Source organism: Carassius auratus, unplaced genomic scaffold, assembly GCF_003368295.1.
Source record: "Carassius auratus strain Wakin unplaced genomic scaffold, ASM336829v1 scaf_tig00045592, whole genome shotgun sequence".
Taxonomy (NCBI): Eukaryota; Metazoa; Chordata; class Actinopteri; order Cypriniformes; family Cyprinidae; genus Carassius; species Carassius auratus.
The window spans coordinates 1-9,347 of NW_020526912.1; the positions used below are offsets into that span (position 1 = coordinate 1).

Here is a 9,347-nt window from a genome sequence, read left to right on the forward strand (position 1 = left end):
TTTTACAGCGGGTCACACACAGAGAGCTTGTTTCTGTCATGATTTACTACAGTAAATGTAGCCTCCACTGAAGATCATCAGTGAGTTCTCAGTTCCCTCTTTTCCGTCAGCAGAACCGGGTGCTAGTTCAGAGCCGGTGCTATTGCTGGTTCAGAGTTGGTTCTACTGGGAACCTTCTAAGAACCGGTTTGCCTTTCCCCGGTCTAGAGAACCATCACAGAGCAGGTCTTACCAGGGATTTTCTGCCTCCAATACCAATTCCCATAGCAGTGAAGCTTCACCTTCGTCGTCTGCTTTCCAATCGCTCCCCGAACAAATGAGTTCTCACGATGTTCTCAACAAGTTCTCATGCAGTTCTCATTAAATTCTTAGAGTTCTCAGCAAGTCTTCATGGAGTCTTCAGCGAGGATTAATGTTTTTCTTTTTCAAATTAAAAATTGCTTTATTGGTATGAATGAGAAAAAAAACTCTATATTTCCAAAGCTTGTAATATATGTGGAGAAACATAATAATAACAATGAAAAGATCAGATTAATAGAAGAAAACATTATAACAGTTAGTACGTGTGTGTGTGTGTGTGTGTGTGTGTGTGTATACATAAACACACATGCATAAATCTAGTATACTGTTAATTGTAATAAGTTTAGAATACTGGAATTTAGTAGGTGTTTACTGTCAGTGAATCAGCAAAAAGGATGTGTTAATACTGTGCAAATCAAATGACATTTATTTATTTATTTATTTTGATATTCCAGTAACAATAATTAGGTTAGATGTATTTCAATGGTCCTGAAATAGGCTTTGTGTTCATTATGCAAATCAGAATGTCTCTGTTTCTCTTGATTTTGGGGTGAATTAAAAGCTGATCTGTTTCATTGGATTCCTGTGTGTGTGTGTGTGTGTGTGTGTGTGTGTGTGTAACATGCATCTATGTGTGTGCTGATGTTTGTTGTAGCATCCAGCGGTCAGATGACCTGATCCACACCTGGACGTGGAGTCAGAGCACCAATCAGAGCTCAGGATCAGGGTCATGTGATCTTTCAGTGACATGTGTGTGTGGAAAGTTCTCCATGTGCCGCTTGAGTCGTTGGGTAAATATTGGTGCACATGGTGCTGCTGAGACCAGCCTGTGTGGTACATCACGGGCCATTACGCCTCACACACGCGTGGATGTGTGTGTGTGTGTGTGTGTGTGTGTGTGTGATCAGGTACGTGTGTCTATACCAGTACAGAAGGAGAGTGTGTGTCTGATACTGTGTGTGTGTGAGCGTCTTGTGTGGCCTCTTCAGCACCGGGGCTTTTGTTGGCTTTCAACACGCCTGAGGATCCATAAAGCTGTATGACTCTCTCTCTCTCTCACACACACACACACACACACACACGTGCATGTAATGTACACAGCATTAAGACACACACGTTCCCGTCAGAGTGTGTGCTGTAACTGCTGTAATGTGTGGATCTGTGCTGGATCACAGTGAACTGACGCTCCTGTGTTTACTGCCACTTAGCGTCGCACATCAGCGGCGCTGACCTTTGACCTCTCGCTCGCTCTCTGTCCAGCTAATGGAGAAGAGCGGATGTAAACGACTGCCGTCAGTCGCTGTTATAGCAAGACTACTTGAGATATTAAGGATTATTTCCTGACAGATTCATCAAAAAGTGAATTCACGGTTGAAAGAAGAAGCCGTTATCAGACTTCAAAGATCAAAATTTCAACTTAATTACAAAGAAAAACCTAAAATATCTACTTAAATGGTTTTTGATTTAAGAACATTCAGATATGTTGTTTATATGATCAAATAATCTTACACTTAAATTTTACTTGTAGTTTAAATCACTGAAACATGCTTTTGTTTAGTTTTTTTGCTTCTCGTGTACTGCAGAAAATGATGTTGTTCCTCAGGATTTCTGTCTTGGTTTTCCAGTGCAAATCTCTAAATATTCCTAAATCAGATTTATCTTGAGATGTTAAATGATTTAAGATAGTAAGTCTTGTTTTGTGTGAAATTAATTCAAATGAAGTGAGTTTATTATTACAACAAGAATAAATATCTGCAAATGGGTTTAAAAAAAATAAAATAAACTAAAAAACAATATATAGTACGTACAGATATTTTTCCTGTTTTTAGTCATGCATTTAGCAAACGCTTCAAAAAGCTTTTTTTATCATAAACTCTAAATTATACTTTAATATCTCATGTATTTTGCTTCTTGCATTATTTTTTATCTTGATTTTAAGGTATTTAGATGATTGCACTGGTGAAAAAACTATCTTAACATTCTTTAAAAAACAAGAGAAAATCTTAACATTCTTAAAAATGTTAAAAGATACATTTGATAAAATGCAAAATGACATAGAAGGAGAAACTCAACAAAATAAAAAAATGGGCTCAGAAAAATCAACTAAAACATAAATTCATTTCGTTTAAATAAGTGTCTCAGAAAGCAAGATTTTAGTCAGTTTTTCATCTTAAGCTTTCCACAGAGCTGGCACATCATGACTGAAACACAGTAGACCTCACTTTCTCATCTGAACCCTCGTTCTGTCTGACCTTGATCAGTGGAGCAGTGCTGCTTCTGTTGGTGACGAGCGTGTGTGTGTGTGTGTGTGTGTGACTGTGTGTGTGTAAGTGTAAGTGTGTGTGTGTGTGTGTGTGACTGTGTGGGTGTGTGTGTAAGTGTAAGAGTGTGTGTGTGTGTGTGTGTGTGCGCGCGTATGTGTGTGTGTGTGCGTATGTGTGTGTGTGTGTGTATGACAGTGAGTGTGTGTCTGTGTGTGACAGTGTGTGTGTGTGTGTTTGTGTGTCAAAGTCACCTTTATTTATATAGCTCTTTAAACTAATTACATTGCGTCAAAGCACTGAACAACATTCATTTGGAAAACAGTGTGTCAATAATGCAAAATGATAGTAAAAGGCAGTTCATCATTGAATTCAGTTATGTCATCTCTGTTCAGTTAAATAGTGTCTGTTTTTATTTACAATCAAGTCAATGATATCGCTGTAGATGAAGTGACCCCAACTAAGCAAGCCAGAGGCGACAGCGGCAAGGAACGAAACTCCATCGGTGACAGAATGGAGAAAAAAACCTTGGGAGAAACCAGGCTCAGTTGGGGTCAGTTCTCCTCTGACCAGACGAAACCAGTAGTTCAATTCCAGACTGCAGCAAAGTCAGATTGTGCAGAAGAATCATCAGTTTCCTGTGGTCTTGTCCTGGTGGTCCTCTGAGACAAGGTCTTTACAGGGGAACTGTATCTGGGCTCTAGTTGTCCTGGTCTCCGCTGTCTTTCAGGGATGTAGAGGTCCTTTCTAGGTGCTGATCCACCATCTGGTCTGGATACGTACTGGATCCGGGTGACTGCAGTGACCCTCTGATCTGGACACAGACTGGATCTGGTGGCCACGGTGACCTCGGAACAAGAGAGAAACAGACAAATATTAGCGTAGATGCCATTCTTCTAATGATGTAGAAAGTACATCGGTGTTATGGGAAGTGTTCCGGTTCCGGTTTACCTAATTAATGCAGCCTAAAAATCCTTTAACGGATTTGGATATTAAAAGCATATTAGTATGTTATGTGTATGCTAGGTTAAAGAGATGGGTCTTTAATCTAGATTTAAACTGCAAGAGTGTGTCTGCCTCCCGAACAATGTTAGGTAGGTTATTCCAGAGTTTAGGCGCCAAATAGGAAAAGGATCTGCCGCCCGCAGTTGATTTTGATATTCTAGGTATTATCAAATTGCCTGAGTTTTGAGAACGTAGCGGACGTAGAGGAGTATAATGTAAAAGGAGCTCATTCAAATACTGAGGTGCTAAACCATTCAGGGCTTTATAAGTAATTAGCAATATTTTAAAATCTATACGATGTTTGATAGGGAGCCAGTGCAGTGTGGACAGGACCGGGCTAATATGGTCATACTTCCTGGTTCTAGTAAGAACTCTTGCTGCTGCATTTTGGACTAGCTGTAGTTTGTTTACCAAGCGTGCAGAACAACCACCTAATAAAGCATTACAGTAGTCTAACCTTGAAGTCATAAATGCATGGATTAACATTTCTGCATTTGACATTGAGAGCATAGGCCGTAATTTAGATATATTTTTGAGATGGAAAAATGCAGTTTTACAAATGCTAGAAACGTGGCTTTCTAAGGAAAGATTGCGATCAAAGTAGCACACCTAGGTTCCTAACTGATGACGAAGAATTGACAGAGCAACCATCAAGTCTTAGACAGGTTTCTAGGTTATTACAAGCAGAGTTTTTAGGCCCTATGATTAACACCTCTGTTTTTTTCTGAATTTAGCAGTAAGAAATTACTCGTCATCCAATTTTTTATATCGACTTTGCATTCCATTAGTTTCTCAAATTGGTGTGTTTCACCGGGCGAGGAAATATAGAGCTGAGTATCATCAGCATAACAGTGAAAGCTAACACCATGTTTCCTGATGATATCTCCCAAGGGTAACATATAAAGCGTGAAGAGTAGCGGCCCTAGTACTGAGCCTTGAGGTACTCCATACTGCACTTGTGATCGATATGATACATCTTCATTCACTGCTACGAACTGATGGCGGTCATATAAGTACGATTTAAACCATGCTAATGCACTTCCACTGATGCCAACAAAGTGTTCAAGTCTATGCAAAAGAATGTTGTGGTCAATTGTGTCAAACGCAGCACTAAGATCCAATAAAACTAATAGAGAGATACACCCACGATCAGATGATAAGAGCAGATCATTTGTAACTCTAAGGAGAGCAGTTTCAGTACTATGATACGGTCTAAATCCTGACTGGAAATCCTCACATATACCATTTTTCTCTAAGAAGGAATATAATTGTGAGGATACCACTTTTCTAGTATCTGGGACAGAAAAGGGAGATTCGAGATTGGTCTATAATTAACAAGTTCTTTGGGGTCAAGTTGTGTTTTTTTATGAGAGGCTTAATAACAGCCAGTTTGAAGGTTTTGGGGACATATCCTAATGACAATGAGGAATTAATAATAGTCAGAAGAGGATCTATGACTTCTGGAAGCACCTCTTTTAGGAGCTTAGATGGTATAGGGTCTAACATACATGTTGCTGGTTTAGATGATTTAACAAGTTTATACATGTGTGTGTGTGTGTGTGTGTGTGTCGTGTGACAGTGAGTGTGTGCAGGGCTCCTGGACAGCAGTTCTTCATGTAAACTTCTCTCTCCACACTATCTCTCACACTGAGGAGAAGCAGACCTCCTCCAGATCCGTCTGATAGAGAGACGAGCTCGGGATCAGCGTCCGCTGCTTTAGATTAGATTAGAGGAGAGAAACGGCCCCTGATCCGCAGACAGGCCCCTGGAGGAGCGGGACACTGTTGGTTTTGTGAGTGTGTGACGCTCAGGTTCAGAGCAGAATAACACTTCTCTGTTCTTCAGGATGTAAGCAGAGATCTACAATAACTCTGTTCTGGGGATCTGGACGCTATATTTGGTAACAATAGCTTTTAGCTAAATATTTCTCTACAGACACACGGTTCAGGGTTTGTGTTCGTCATGAATGAGCTGAACGTGATCCGCTCACACGCTGTGTGTGTGTGTGTGTGTGGTCAGTTGACTGATGGCTCGGTAGACGTGAGCAGGATCTGAACTGTCTGTGGGATTCTGAGTGTTTAGTTACAGCTGCAGACACACAGATCTTCCCTCATTTGTGTGTGTGTGTGTGTGTGTGTGTGTGTGTAAAAGCATAAACTCTAGTTTCAGGTAGTGAGCTGGTTCTTGTTGTTTGAGATGGAGAAATATGACACACACACACACACTTACACAGGTGTGTGTCTGTAAGAGCAGTGTAAATGGAACCAGGGGGAATCTCCTGTGTGACCCCTGTGCTCTGACCTGTGAGTGACCCCTCAGTGACACACACACACACACACACACACACACACACACACACACAGGGTGTGTTACGGGTGTCAGAGCACCATTGTTGAGTTCTCACTAAATCACAGTCCTGCTGACAGCGATGCCGGATCACACATGACGGAGCGGCGTGATCACATGACACGTGTGTGTGTGTGTGTGTGTGTGTTGTCCTCAGGGCTGATATGCTGTACCTGATCCTGTGCTTGCAGGTGTGTGAAAGCAGCTCAGACAGAGAACTGTCACAGTTCACGCAGAAATCATCATTCTGTCATAATTCAAACTCTAGATGTCTTTGTTCTGTGGAAAGGGAGATGTTTAGCAGAATGTTGTTTTCCACACAGTGCTACGTTCACATGAACACTAATACACTCATAACTCCTAAACATCAGCTCACTGAACGGTTGGGTTTTCTGTGGTGTGTGAAACAGAGACGCTCAAATAATCATGTTCATTGATTCCAGTCACACTGACAGAATTCAGAGTGTGTGTGTGTGTGTGTGTGTGTGCAGTTGATCTGGAGCACGTGCGCACAGTAAAGATGGAGAAGCATCAGCGATTCTGTCAGGAGAACGGACTCATCAGTCAGTTTGTGTCTGCGAAGTCAGGAGACTCTGTGAGTAACGCACACACACACACACACACACACTTTCTCAGCTTTATTTTGATAGCTCACAGATAAAAACTTCAACATGAACTAGACGCTGATATTGTATGATATTGTAAGACTGGGTTTTAGGTCAGGAATGTGTTTTATGCGACGTCTAAACTTCTGCACTTGTGTTATGTTTAGACTCTTTTGCTTTTGTACAGTTTCTTGTAATTTTGCCACATTGTGTGTGTGTGTGTGTGTGTGTGTGTGTGCAGGTGTTTCTGTGTTTCCAGAGGCTGGCGGCTGAGATTGTGGGCATCAAGCTGAATAAGGCTGAGATGGAGCAGGCTCAGGTGATGATGATGATGATGATGATGATGATGATCTCAGGGTTTGCTCTTCTGCAGGGCACACACTTCTCTCGATTCCACTTCTGTGGTAGTATTCTAACACATTCATACTAACACTTCCATTATTTCACGTGTCGGATGTATGTGTGTGTTCATTGTTCAGATATCACACTTCCACATGTTCTCTCTTATCCAGCGCAGTTATTCTCATCTGTAATTCATCCTTACTGTCTTTCTGTCTTATCTTCTTCCTTATCTAATGCATGGAAGCTTATTTTTCTGTTCTGTTTCTCTCCGTTTCTCTGTTTCCATTTTGTGTGTGTGTGTGTGTGTGCGTGTGTGTGTGTGTGTGTGTGTGTGTAGCGTATTGTCAAAGCAGAGTTGGTGGACTATCCTCAGGATGAGGGACCAATCAGACAAGAGACCAACCAAAGCAAGATCTGCTCTGTCCAATAACAGTATGTGTGTTTGAGTCTCTGTGTGTGTGTGTGTGTGTGTGTGTGTGTGTGTGTGAGTCTCTCTCTGTGTGTGTGTGTGTGTGTGTGTGTGTGTGTCTCTGTGTCTGCTGTGTAATTCATCAAAAACTCATTCTTTGTTATAAGTAGATTTGAATCCAGTAGTTTATAGTGTGTCTGTTGCTCTGTGGTGTGTGTGTGCAGGGTCAGTCATGTGTGTGTTGTGTTTTGCAGCCCGTGGTTAAAGCAGACATCGTGAACTACAGTCAGGAGACGCTGACTCGAACCCTCAACCCTCTGCGCAGCTCCATGTGTGTCATTCAGTGATCATCACACAGCGTCTCCGTCTCGCTCGCGTCTGTCCTCTCTCTGTGTCCTGTAACGGACACACGGATCCTGCTTCACACTTCCCTCCTCTTTCTTTGATGTTCCTTTGCCAATTGGACATTGTGAGACACTAAAATAATCTTTAATGTGTGCGAGAACCAGAGCTTTCACGTGTTTGCTTGTGTGACTCGAGACGGATCCTCATCCTCATTAGAGGAATGTTGTGTATAAATGCCTCTGGAGTTCGTTCAGCCGAGAACGAGCCGAGATCTCACATCTGCGGGAGAATTCACTCGCACCGACGGAGAACTGACTTCCTCCGCTCAGAGGTTAGAGCAGACGAGTGTGTTAGTGAGCGTGTGTGTGTGTGTGTGTGTGTGTGTGTGTGTGAGAGAGAGTAATAAGAGGAAGTACCTTTATAGAAAACCATTCTGATGCAGTTCAATATAAATAACTCTTCACATTGAGCATCACAATCGTAATGACTTGTTTTACACTGTATTTTTAATGCTTTTTAAATTTAATTTGGCAAATCTGGAGGGAATATCTCAAATGCATGGACACCCCCCCCTCCCTGTGTTCATGACTGATATTAGACGTTTATGAGCATCATATTGGAGCCGTGATCTGCAGTAAAGCAGGAGTCACACAGAGACGTCTTGTGTAGAGTGTTTGCAGACGGCCTGTTAACTCTATTTGAGTGATTTGTTGGTTTGTGTGAGCGTGAGTGTTTTCATTTCCACGGGATCCTGTACTTGGAGAAGTTTCATTGTATGATCTCTGAATATTAGCTGTATTTGTAAACTCAGGCCTGTCCAGGTGTTGTAGAGCGCTGTCGTTTAGGAATAAATGTCACGACACACGTTGACATGGATTTCAGTTTTTTTTCTCTCTTCCCTCTCCATCATCTTCATTCCACTGGAAAAGTAAAATATGTCTTTTCCAAATCCCACGGTCAGAAGATGTATTAATGCGGAGGAGGATGTAGACATGTGGTCAGGAATATTGTCCAATATTAATATCATTCAAACGTCTGCCTGTAATTTACTGAAACGTGATGCCAGTGAGTAATTGTGCTTGAAATAGTCTCGTCTTGACAGCACTTACACACGAGCTGCTCAGAACGAGTCCAGCGCTCATCACTTCTTCTGATGGAGAACTAACACACACTCCAAACTTCAGTGTTCATGTGGTCCACATGTCATGTGTTTCACACGATCAGTTTGTTAAGATGGGAATGGTTCCTCTTGACCTTCACTAAGAGAGAAGAAACATGTTCACTGCACTGCAAAATAATTTATTATAGTAACTATCATAGGTGCATCTTTGTAATGTTTCTGCACTGGAAAAACATGCGTTCACACCGAGAATGGTAACTATATTAGCATTCACACCGATCACAATAATGTTTACTGTAAGTGTGCTGTAGTTTATCATCTGCCGCTTTATATGCTGGGACTCTGTAAAGTTTGTTAATCAGCTGAAAAATAAACATTTTAAACCATATTGTTCTTCTGGTTTGTTATAGTTATGCTTTGCTGTTTTTTAGAAGGTTTTTAAAAAGGTTATTGTTAAAGTGTTTTGTGTGAAGCCCGTTCACATCAAGAATGATAAGCGTTCACCCCGAGAGCTATAACACTCTTATTTATTGTAAGAACGCACTGCAGTTTTGTCTTCTGTTGCTTTAAAAACTCATGCTGTTTAAAGCAGGATACAAAAGTACCCGAAAAGA

General features: G+C 41.4%; 1 long non-coding RNA gene across 1 annotated transcript; it reads left to right on the forward strand.

Moving 5' to 3' along the window:
- The first annotated feature begins 6,400 nt into the window (after window positions 1-6,400).
- Window positions 6,401-9,121, forward strand: LOC113087938 (uncharacterized). Its single transcript, XR_003285695.1, has 3 exons — window positions 6,401-6,507; window positions 6,759-6,836; window positions 7,523-9,121. It is a non-coding gene; the product is annotated as an uncharacterized LOC113087938 (long non-coding RNA).
- The last annotated feature ends 226 nt before the right edge of the window (window positions 9,122-9,347 follow it).